This window comes from Xyrauchen texanus, chromosome 45, assembly GCF_025860055.1.
Source record: "Xyrauchen texanus isolate HMW12.3.18 chromosome 45, RBS_HiC_50CHRs, whole genome shotgun sequence".
NCBI lineage: Eukaryota > Metazoa > Chordata > Actinopteri > Cypriniformes > Catostomidae > Xyrauchen > Xyrauchen texanus.
The window spans coordinates 6331725-6344447 of record NC_068320.1 but is presented as its reverse complement, the minus strand read 5'-3'; positions in this window follow the sequence as shown (position 1 = coordinate 6344447).

Genomic DNA, 12723 nt, shown 5'->3' with positions numbered 1-12723 from the left:
TCCAAGAGATGAACATAGTTTGGTGCAAAAAGTGAAAATCAATCCCAGATCAACAGCAAAGAACCTTGTGAAGATGCTGGAGGATACAAGAAGACAAGTATCTATATCCACAGTAAAAACGATTCCTATATCAACATAACCTGAAAGTCTGCTCAGCAAGGAAGAAGCTACTGCTTAAAATAGCCAGACTACAGTTTGCAAGTGCACATAGAGACAAAGAACTGTCCTCTGGTCTGATGAAACAAAAATGTTACTGTTTGGCCATGATGACCATCGTAATGTTTGGTGGAAAAAGGGTTACGCTTGCAAGCCGAAGACCACCATCCCAACCGTGAAGCATGGGAGTGGCAGCATCGTGTTGTGGGGGTGCTTTGCTGCAGGAGGGACTGGTGCACTTCACAAAATAGATGGCATCATGAGGAAGGAAAATTCTGTGGATATATTGAAGCAAAATCTTAAGACATCAGCCAGGAAGTTAAAGCGCTGTCGCAAATGGGAATTCCAAATGGACTATGACCCCAAGCATACCTCCAAAGTTGTGGCAAAATGGACAACAATGTCAAGGTATTGGAGTGGCCATCACAAAGCCCTGACCTCAAGCCGATAGAACATTTGTGGGCAGAACTGAAAAAACGTGTGTGAGCAAGGAGGCCTACAAACCTTTGGCCCATTCCTCCAGACAGAACTGAGTTACACCAGTTCTGTCTGGAGGAATGGGCCAAAATTCCAGCAACTTATTGTGAGAAGCTTGTGGAAGGCTACCTAAAACGTTTGACCTCTGACCCACTGGGAATGTGATGAAAGAAATAAAAGCTGAAATAAATAATTATTCTGACATTTCACATTCTTAAAATAAAGTATCCTAACTGACCTAAGACAGGGACTGTTTTCTACAATTAAATGTCAGGAATTGTTAAAAACTGAGTTTAAATGTATTTGGCTGTATTGTGTGTACTGTATGTAAACTTCTGACTTCAACTGTACGTATATAAAATCAGCATTAGCTAGAGGATAAAAGTGATTTTTATTCATTCAGCATATTAATTTTCATAAATATTTAGATTAGCATCAGTCCCAAATAAGTAACATCTTTAAGTTTTGTCAAAGCAGTACCAGGGCAGAAACTTTACATGTCGACATATGGGTCAGAACTTTAATTTAATATCTGGTGTACTGCTGATCGAATGTATAATAAAAACATTTGGTTGCACTTGGACATCATGACTCTATCAAGCCTATTTACTTATTAGTATGTGCATATGTATTGTGTTTTCTATGTATATCTACAGTATAAACACAGAGAGTTTGTCTGTGAATTCAATAAGGCAATCGCTGATGGACCTCTATGTTTGTAGCTCTGTTAAATGATCCTTGAGGTTTCACTGCAGGGAAATCTCCCCTTGTTAACAATAAAGTAAACATAAGCTAACCTACACACATATGAGCACATACTGTACTTACACAAACACACACACACACACTGAAAGGCAAAAAAAGTCTTCAAACCTGGCCACGGGATGCTATTTTTGAATATGAACAATGCGAATACATTTCAGGAATAACAAATTAAAGAAACAGAGCTGTGTGAAGATTCTTTAGAACATCTACTTTTACTTTCCACTGATAAAATAACAGCATACAGGTTTGGAACAATGTGAGGGTGGGAAAATAATGACAGATTTCTCACCTATTCAATTCACAAATATTATAGGGCTTCATATTACCAATGGCTATCTACTCAGTAGTTTTAACTGTGATGTCAAAGGAAACAGAACCCAAGGGCCTTTCCCTTTCTGATATAGTACAGGATGTAGGTGGCAAGGGCAGCTGTTCGAGAGGGCTTTTGGGTGCTGCAGAGGGGAGATCCCGTCTGGTCACGGTAGGTTCTGGAAAGAGACCCCTAGTGGCGCATCACTCTCATGTGTTTATGTAAACCGATATTAAGGTCACTTCACTGCCTTTACCCCTCTGTCTCTTTTAATAGACTAAACACATATGTCTCCCTCTCACTCTGTCAGTCTCTCTCCACTCATAATGGCTCGGTCACTAATATGTGTATCTAATGGCACTAATGGAAAATGACAATATAAGACAGGTAGGTACACATTGGTCACCTCACCTCATGGGGATTTTAGGTCCCCGAGGATGCCATCAACTGTCAATTCCCTCTAAGATCAATGATCATCTGATAAAAAAATTGCTGCAAGGACTGGAGTAGATTTTCGGAAGAAAATGGTTGCGCTTTCTCACGCTAAACTCATGCCATGGTGTTTCTGTGCTATTGCTAAGGTGTTCTGAGTTTTAAGCATGTTGTTATGTGGTTGCTAGAGTGTTCTTGGGGGTTATAGGCATGTTTGGGAAAGGTTACTTTTTAAAAGTATTTTGCTATAGATTACAGAATACATGCTGTGAATTTGTATTTTTTTTATGTATTCTGTTATATTACTCAAGGTCAGTATCATAATCTACATACTTTGGATTACGTCTTTATATCAAGTAAGAAAATACACCACTGTAAATGTAAGCGCAGCGTAGTTCTAGCGGGAAGACTAGCAGCTGTTCATCATTGCACCATTAGCTGGGTAATTCCCAGTAAATGACATTTAAGCCATTGCTTTATAAGTCTGCTCACAATCTATCACATTGCTGTTTCAGTGTGCTAACACAGCAACCTCCACCACCCCACCACCACCAGTTGAGGGGTAGGCTCCTCACCCTTGCCTCCTATCTCCGGCAGGATATGACCGGTTCCGAGTACAACTCCCTCGGACTGCCGGACGGGGCCTACGTCAAATAAATGTAATCTTAAATCTCACTCAAGTCTGCGAGTCTTCCTGGTAGAAAAATACATTCTCTGAAAAAACAAAAGCATAAATATCTTATGCAGTTTTGCTAGTCAAGTCATTTTATTTTAAGGAGTTTTATTATTTATTAAGAATAATCTTTGCCCTTATATGAAAGGTCTTACTAGAGAAAAAATGTCATGCTCTATCGTGAATTTTTTACAGAATTCATTTTAAAATATAATCATGTATTTATATTTTTCATGAGAGGATTGAGTCTTAAAATTGTAAAAATCGCACTTAAATAAAATAAAAAAAGATTTTAATATAGAGTTATAATAATCTTAAAATTCGAAAAATATTCAAATAAAACAATCTTATATAATAAGACTTAATGAAAATGTAAAACATGCAAACTGACATCATGTTTTTATTTTATTCGAAGAACAAACAGTTCTTGACATTTTTGGAATAACAATTTTTTTTTTATTATGAATTATTTTATTGATCAATTATGCTAATCTATTGACACTTCTTGTTTCTGTTATTAAAAAAGTTTGAAAACAAGCAGTTTTGCCATCATTACAGCAGAAGATGTAATATCTTAACCTTTCATGGGGGTATTGTTTATTTCAGAATGCAGAATTGAATAATATCATGTGATACTGTAGTTGCATTTTTTTTTTTCTTTTAATAGCTTCAATGTAGTTATCTTTATGTTCGCAGCTTGTAGTTTATCTAACTACTTTTCCACAAGAGTATCTTGATTGTAGTTGAGCTACTTGAAGTTATAAGTATCTAGGGAAGCTACAGTTTCAAAGTAGCTTTCGCAAAACTGTAAGTAATAGTGATGATTGCCTTGTTAGCAAGCACCACTAACAAGAAAGTTTTAATATGATGGCCAAATTCGTCAAAGAATGGCTAGTTACACCACACTTTGCGATACGATTCTAACCAGAGCTCCATACTGAAATTGTTGTGTGTTTTCCAACTGAAAACTAAATTAGTTCCAGGGTAAAATCGAGAAAAATTGTGAAACGCGCTGGCGAGTGCTTGCACTTTAGAAGGCATCAGTTTTCTGATTGGAACGAAAGATGATCCTGTCTGTGCCACCAAAGTTGTTAAAATGTGATTAAGAGGTTTTGATGGTGGCAGTGCTGCCTCTGTTAAGTAAACGGAATGTAACACACACACACTGCAAGCTGTGCTCGTGACGATGAACTTGGCCTTCCCTCGCCGCACAGAAACCTAACACTAGCCCGAGCAGACGGTTGAATGACAGAGGGGCTACACAGGGATCTGGAGGGCTCACGGAGGGGGAGTGGATGGGCGGCTCAGAGGTCTATGGGGACCCAGAGTGTATTTCAAACCCATCAGTGTCACTTATTTCACTAAGTACTGACATAACCACCATCGCCACGGAAAGCTCAGTGGGACCGGTGGAACCGGGCCTAATGAGAGTCTCTGACTAAACCATTCAAGAATGCAGAAGATAGAGAAAGAGAAAGAAATATTTCACCCAAATATTAACATTTTTCTTGATATCGTTCCAAACCCGTATGACTTTCTTTCTTCCGTAAAACATAAAAGGTGTATTTTTACTCACTCTTTTCCATACAATGAAAGTGAATGAGGAATGGGGATACCAAGCTCCAAAATAACTGCAAAGCACCATAGAAGGATCATAAAAGTAGTCCATATGACTTGTGCTCTATATTGCAAGTTTTATGAAGCCATACAACATCTTTGAGTGTGGAAAAAATGCATGTCATTACTCACTGATGATCTTCCCCTCCAATGAGCTGTTAACCACTGTGACTGGATCATTGACTCAATATGTTGAACTCGAGAACTGAATCAGTCTGATTAGTGAACGAATCATTCAGAATGGTTTTGCAAACTGGAAATACCAATTAATATAAAACTATTTACCTATAAAGAAGAACTTTTTCATGAATCAGACAGGCTCAGACCTCTGAGAATTTTGCCTCTTCAATACAGAACATGATGCCTTAAATTCGAGACGGCCTGTCTCGCCGCAGAAAGAGGGGACAAGATGCATCTCGTGTGGAACATCATCATTTCAGCCAGCTAATACAGGACACATTGCCTTTAATCCTTGATGTTTTGTGCATTTTGAGCATTTATACATGGGATAGCAGCATTCGAATGGGAAATTCGGAACATAACACCCCAAATATAAGGGACTAGAGGCGTCCCAAGGGATGTCGTAATTTCAGCCAAAATACAGGACTTCCCGGCTAATACAGGACACAATACATATACTGTAATCTGTGACATTTTGTGCATTTTGAGCACTTAAATATGGAACAGCGCCATTCAAACGGTAAATGCAGTGTTTAACGAGGCACAAATATGGGACAAGAGGCGTACATTAAGGGATGTCATCATTTCAGCCAAAATACAGGACGTCCTAGGTAATACAGGGCATGTTGCCTTCATTTGTAGAAATTTTTGTAATTTAAGCTGTCCAGCGAGAAAACTGCAGAAATACAGGACAAGAACAGTCCCGTATGGGACGTCATAATTTTGGCTTCCTGGCTAATTTAGTACACGATGCCTTCAATACCTCACATTTTGTGCATTTTGACTGCTTAAATACAAGACGCAGCTGCCCAGCAGAAAAAAAATTTACTGTCTCGCCATCGAATTATGGGACAAGAGGCATCCTGCACAGAACTTCATAATTGCGTCCAAAATACAGGACATTCTGGCTAATACGGGACAGATGGCAACTCTAAAGTTGTAGGGACTACTTTTATGGTGCTCTGCCCCAGTCCCCGTTCACTTTCATTAAATTAAAGTATGAAAAAGAGTAGCCATGATATTCTTAAAAAGTTCACCTTCTGTGTTCTACGGAAGAAGAAACATAAATCTGGTTTGGAACGATATGAAAGTTAGTAAATATTGACAGAATTAAAATTGCTGGGTAAACTATTTCTTTAAAGAAGATATTATATGTGCTGGTACATGTTTTACCAGAGCCTTGATATGTCCTGACTTCGACACACACATACGGAGGAAGTGGCGCAGTAGACCAGAATGACTGGTTGTCCTGTTTGATGCTGGTTTCATTCTGACTTTTCCTCCCCCACGTTACAGAAAAACCCATAGACTAAACTCAGCTCCAAGAATGTTTTTCAATATTTCATTCCAGAGCGTTCTTGGTATTGAGCTGCATGATTCATTTTTATGCTCACTAAATGCCAGCATTGCATCACATGTAACCACACACACAAACACAGGTTTTCAACTCAAAAAGTGTGAATGGTACGATTTCAACAACACACCTACACAATGTTCCTCTTTCACAAACTGAAATTTGTGAATAGAGATTTGCACAATTCTAAAACTATCCTGAGTATGGTGATATGTAAGCAGGTTCCAGGGGATACATACAAATAAAATACAAATTCCCCTATAAAACAAAATATACAACTTAAAATTAAAATAATAGGGATTAAATATTTCTATCGGGAAGACATGCAGACTTGAGTGAGATTTAAGATGACATTTATTTGATGAATGTAAAACAGAAAATTAATGTCTCTCTTTGGCGTAGGCCCCGTCTGGCGGTCCGAGGGAGTTGTACTCGGAACCATCATATCCTTCCGGAGATAGGAGGAAGGGGCGAGGAGCCTACCCCCGTGCGGGACGGGGCTCAACTGGTGGTGGTGGGGTGGTGGAGGTTGCAGTGTTAGCACAATGAAACAGCAATGTGATAGATTGTGAGCAGACTTATAAAGCAATGGCTTACATGTGATTGGCTAGGAGTTACCCAGCTAATGGTGCGACGATGTACAGCTCCTAGTCTTCCCACTAGAACTACGCTGCACTTCCTTTTCCAGATTAATCACAATCTTCATATGAATGATCTCAAAATCTACAGTATTCTTAAAATTCTAAGATCGATCTTTTAATGCGAAGGTAAAAACTGAGATACCTTCACTGCATTTTGGGGAATGGAACTATTTGACTGGTTCCATTCAAAGCATGTTCAAAGATGAGATTTCATGCAATTCGTTTCTCATTGAATAATGTCTCTTTTAATATACTAGATAGAAACATATGTATTAACATGATTTTAGTGAGTTACAGCATTTACCAGATAACAAGGTTTACTCGATTTATGTCCGAATGACCAATACGTTGTAATACTGAATATAACTTTACACAGATAAGGTTAGTGTGCAATTTTATAACAGTCAAATCATGTTTACATGTATATTGTTCATGTCTTATGGCCATACTTTTGGAACAGTGTGTATTTTAATGATCATGAACTGGCCCTCTTTCACTTCCATTGTAAGTGCCTCACTGTAACCATATTTTTATGTCGAAATTAACTTTTGTGGTAATCAACATAAAGGTGAAAATGCTGTCAGTTGAATTGAACTTGCATTGAACTTGAGACCTTTAAGAACCTTTTGCTGCTGATTCTTGAGTTGACTGTTTATGGCTGGAGATATTTAAAAAAAGTTATGGATGGATACTTGTATGGACCTCCTAGCAGAAGTTTTTTTCTCTCTTTCTTTCTTTCTTAAGATGCATTTCCTCAATGTGGTGACCCATATATGGAATATTGTTCATATTAGTCACCATAATGGAAGAATGAGGAAAAATGTCTTGTCAATTGTTTAGGAAAATGATGTCATCATTGACTCACCCAAACCTGTATGATGTTCTCTCTTCCATAGTACACAAAAGCAGGTGTAAGGCAGAATGTTAAGTCTCAGTCACTGTTTACTTTCATTGTATGATTTTTATATACATATATATAAATATCCAATGAAAGTGAATAGTGACTGAGACTTACATACTGCCTAACACACAGAATGAATGACATGTGGATGAGTTAATGATGACAGAGTTTTCATTTTTGGGGGCTTTGAAGCACCAGATGGTTTTCATCAAGAACTAGAGAATAAAACTTACTGTATAAATGTTTTCCAATGACATCAGACTGTAAAGACATTTTCTTTCTAACTGAAACCTTTATTTGTAAGAGTAAATATTTGGGTGCCACTGAGCACTAGATGGCACTAATGAATGTGTATATTTGTGTTTGTATGCATAAACATTTCTAAAATGTACAGCATGCCTACAGTTTTCAATGTGCTGAATTTCTTTTTCTCTTCTGGAAAATATGTCCCTGAATGACACATAATCAGCACACTTGCAGTTCTATTCATAACAGATGTACAGTTCAGTTAGTCTTGCACGTTTATGACTTTGCAAGCTTAACTGTGTTGTCATGAAGTAAACAGAAAAGTTACTAAATTAGTAATTAATGAGTGAGTGAATACAAAAATAAACAAATAAATACACAGAATTTGAAAATAATAAATAAATAAATATATACACAGAATTTGTAAATTAATAAATTCACAGGTTAAAATAAATAAATATATTCTGAAACAAGGATTCAACAAGTCTATTTAAAAACAATCTTAAAATGTATTTATTCTTTTATTTTATTCACACCACTTTTATCATTTATTTATTGCAATTGGAATAAACTTAAAATTAATACATAAATCAAATTCTCTAAAGCAACAAAAGTCATGCCAACCTCATACCAGTCACTACAACATAAATATTAATAATAATAAAAAAAAATCCCTATAACTATTAGATGTATATCTCTATATGTATCACAAATCTCAACTTTTCTTCCAGAAAATCACATATGGATTTTTTTCCAAAACACCCAGACTGCACACAGGTACTGCAGATGAACGTCTCTGTAGGACGGCTTTTGTCCTTTGTCTTTAAAGTCACAGGTTGTCTGTGAAGACCACATATGAAGAGGACACATCACGTGTAGCTGTATCAGAGCAGAAAGTGACATGAATTCTCTTGTCGTTGTTAAAGCCACAGAGCAAAGATACAATCAAGAGTGCCCATGGCGACATGTAGCACAACCTATTCTCACTCGCCTGCCTAATAAATGTACAAAGATAATCAGATATTGAAGAGAGAGAGAGAGAGAGAGAGAGAGAGAGAGAGAGAGAGGAGAGAGAGGAGAGAGAGAGAGACATAGAGGAAAGAGAAAGTGTTTATCTCAAGGTGGACACATCTTGAGACAGTTGCACACATTGTCCTTTAAGGTCAGCTTGTGAGTCAGACCCTTGATGTAGTTGAGAAAGGACACTGGCTTTGGAGTGTGTGTTGTTTCTCTGCAATGTTTTGCCATGCGTGCATTTTTGTGGTGGTAACCAAAGTCACGAACACTGGTTCTCACAGCAAAAATGCTTTATTTAGAAATTATTGACTGACAAAATTCTCAGAGGTTTATCTAAATCTCTGTTTTGTACTGTTCAAAGTGAACATTTTGTAAACTGTTTAGTAAATGTATATTGTGTTTAATGTGCATATTAAGCTTATATGAATTATGTGGATATTGTGTGTTAGGTGTAACTTGCTTATAGTGAGTACATTGAAAATATTCTGTACATTTTGTACATTGTGTAACACTCACACACAATGTTTTTGGCCATTTATTTCTTTGTTTGTTTTGTTGTTTTATTTATTTTGGTATGCATATTGTATTTACCAATGCTTCAACAACCACAATATACATGGTGCTGATTATATGTTATTCCCAAGAGTGGCCATTTGTTTGTTTGTTTTTATTATTTATATGTTTTTATTTATTTAATTTATTTATTGTTTTGCTTAACACTTATTTTTAGAATGCATATTGTATTTTTCGATGCTTCAACAACCACAATATTCATAGTGCTGATTATATGTTATTCCCAAGGGTGGCCATTTGTTTGTTTGCATGTTTTTTATTTGTTTGGTTTTATTTATTTATTTGTACATTTGTTTGGTTGTTTTTTATTTAGTTGTTTTTAATTTGTTTGTTTTTATTTATTGTTTTGTTTAATGCTTATTTGTAGTCTGTATATTGCATTTTTCGATGCCTCAACCCCCACAATAATCATAATGCTGATAATGTTGTTTTATGTATGTATGTATGTATTTATTTATTATTTAATGATTAAGTAATTAAGTAATTGATTTATTTTTATTTACTTATTTATTATAGTTTTGTAATTGTATTAATTTGTTGTATTTGTTATCATTTCTATCCATTCAAAATACACAATGCCCATATGCTAATTATGTATTATTGTCTGATACAAGAGTGATTGATTTTTCTGAAGATTATTAAAGATTATTTTTATTCTGAAGAATGTATATAACAATTACAAAATAACTTTGGTGAAAATTTTTTAGAAAAATAATTCTTCAGGTAAAATAAAGCATGTTAAATGAGAGAACGAACACACACTCACACTAGCAGGAATGTTGCCCATTTCCTTATTTGCCACAAACTTCCAAAGTATGTTTACAGCTCACCGATGAGATCCCCCACACACAGCGGTGCATGTCTGCTTTCAATATCTGTGAAGGCAAAGCAAGCCTGGCAAAACATCTACATCACTGTAAGCAAACCATCTCAAACCCACATTAATAAAGTAAAAACACAAAATAAGCCAAACAATTTTTATATATTATAGAGTTCTTTCTACAAGCATTACTGTAACTTATACATGTCCATTAAATGGAGTCAGCTGCTTCTGAAAAATAATAATAATAATCATAAACAAAGCAATGCCTTACATTTTTGCACGGCTGAAGGAGAACCCAACTTTAGCATTTAAAGAATAAATATTGTGCACATTTGCAATAGTATCCCCATCATATATTAAACATTGCATAACTGATATTAATACTCCTGAGAATTTCAGATCATGTACAATTACACATGGTATCAGTTTCAACATTTATGCGATAAGGCCTGAACTCATGAATAATTTATTGTGGTTGCATTATAATTGAGTGATTACTGTTCTTTAGCAACTTATTGTTTAATAATTCATAAAATTGGAATAAATGTAACACTATTTAGGATGCATCATGTAGATGTGTCTTACATATGAAGCTACATTTCATTTATTTACTTTAAGTCATTTAGCAGATGCCTTTGAGCAAAATATATAGAAGAGAGCATGTATTTCATCTCTGTATGTTCCTTGAGGTGCAGAGGTTAAGGAGGTTAAGGAGCTGACAAAAAGAAAAAGAAAACATTACTCAGGGTATGTGTCATTGATACTCAGAAATGTACCTCATATCTTTTTCAGTAATTAATTTCATTAGAGGTCCATGAAAACGTGTCACATGGAGTCATACTGAGAAAACAGGAACAAACTGATTTCATATTTAGCATGAACAATAGCTGCTTAAGGTAACAATTGCGATTTTAAAGTGCAAAGCACATCTAAAAAAGCAAGTTATCAGTAACAAACCCCCCCAAAATAAAGAGAACGCACATAATAAACAGACAAATCACATAAAGTCAGACGTTCTATTTAGTCGCACAGGAAACAAAGTGTATTTATAGATAACAAAAACCTCTTGTGTCCAAAAAAAAAAAGGTGCATAAAGCAGTACTTTCCTGTGAACCCAGATGCAACAACCACAATATATGCTTTACATTTAGTAACATACTTTGTAAAAGTGAGTTTTGAAGGAAACTGCACATCGGTGTAATCTGTCAGCGCACTAAAGTCGGGTACATTTTCCATTGTGGTACACTTTAACAAACCGCCCTCCGAATCAAAACTTCAAAGAATACATTTGTTTGAAAAAATGTGACAACAAGATTATTGTTTTTGTCCATTTGTCTTTAAGTTGTGAGAGCATAGCTAATTTATTTTCTCAGATTTAACATATCTACTTCAACTATTGAGAGACAAAAAAAACCAACAAAAAAACCCCAGAACATACTCTAAATCACATGCCAGGCAAATCAAGTCCAAAAAACATCTAGATTGCTTCTGAGTGGATTTAGTTGGGACTAGTATTAAAATCACAATATAAATGTAAAAGAGAGAGAGAGAGAGAGAGAGAGAGAGAGAGAGAGAGAGAGAGAGATAGGGTGGGGGAGATATTGTCATCCTATGGATTAGTTAGGATTAATCAGATTAGTCTTTCAGAGGGGTGAATGCTCTTTTAACGAGCTACTGCAAAAACAACAGGGATTCTTACCCATTAATGAAGCAGGGTCAGGAGAGCCATTGAACAACCAATAAAAAACATACTGCACGCATACTGCATACACACACAACCCCCAAAAAGTATTTGATGCATTGGATCCCATTGCATTGTATGACAGAAAAAAGTGTGTAAATTCTTGAGAATTCGAAGTCAGCTCTATTAAAATGAAGCTTTCAGATAATCTACTCGGCCTCACATTTGAGGCCGCTTTTAACTGTTAAGTTTATATAATTAGTTCTACTAGCTAGTTTATTAGTCTATTAGCTAGTTTAACTTTCTGTCATTGTTTTTGCTGCATGTAAGCAAAGTGCCCTGAGAAATACCTGACCACACGTCATATCTCACATCGCTACCCCAAAAGCTTGTCTGATCACTATCGCTTTATTTTCCATCAGTGAAACCAGCTAGTGTGTGTGTGTGTGTGTGCGTGTGTGTGTGTGTGTGTGTGTGTGCATGCATTAGGGTGTATCAGACAATCTGCAACTGAATCGCTACATCAACAGGAAGGCTGTGAAACTTTTTTAAGATCGATTCAGTTTAATTAGAAACATGAAATACGCCGGAATTTTGAACAGTTCTAATTTTGATGAGTAAGCTTGCTGCAGCGTGATGTATCTGATCAAGTTAGCTTGGGGTTAAGAACATTTTTAGATCTAAATTTCAAGAGTAAAGTTTAATCGTGTTTTTTTTCTTCACTCAAACTGACAACAGCATGCTTTGGAGCTGTTAAATAGGAACTCATTTATATTTGGAGGGTCAAATAAATACAAATTAAAATAAAAGAAATGTTCCGGGTTCAATACAAGTATAGCATCAATTTGTCCTTCTTTTTCTTTAAAGCAAGCAAAAA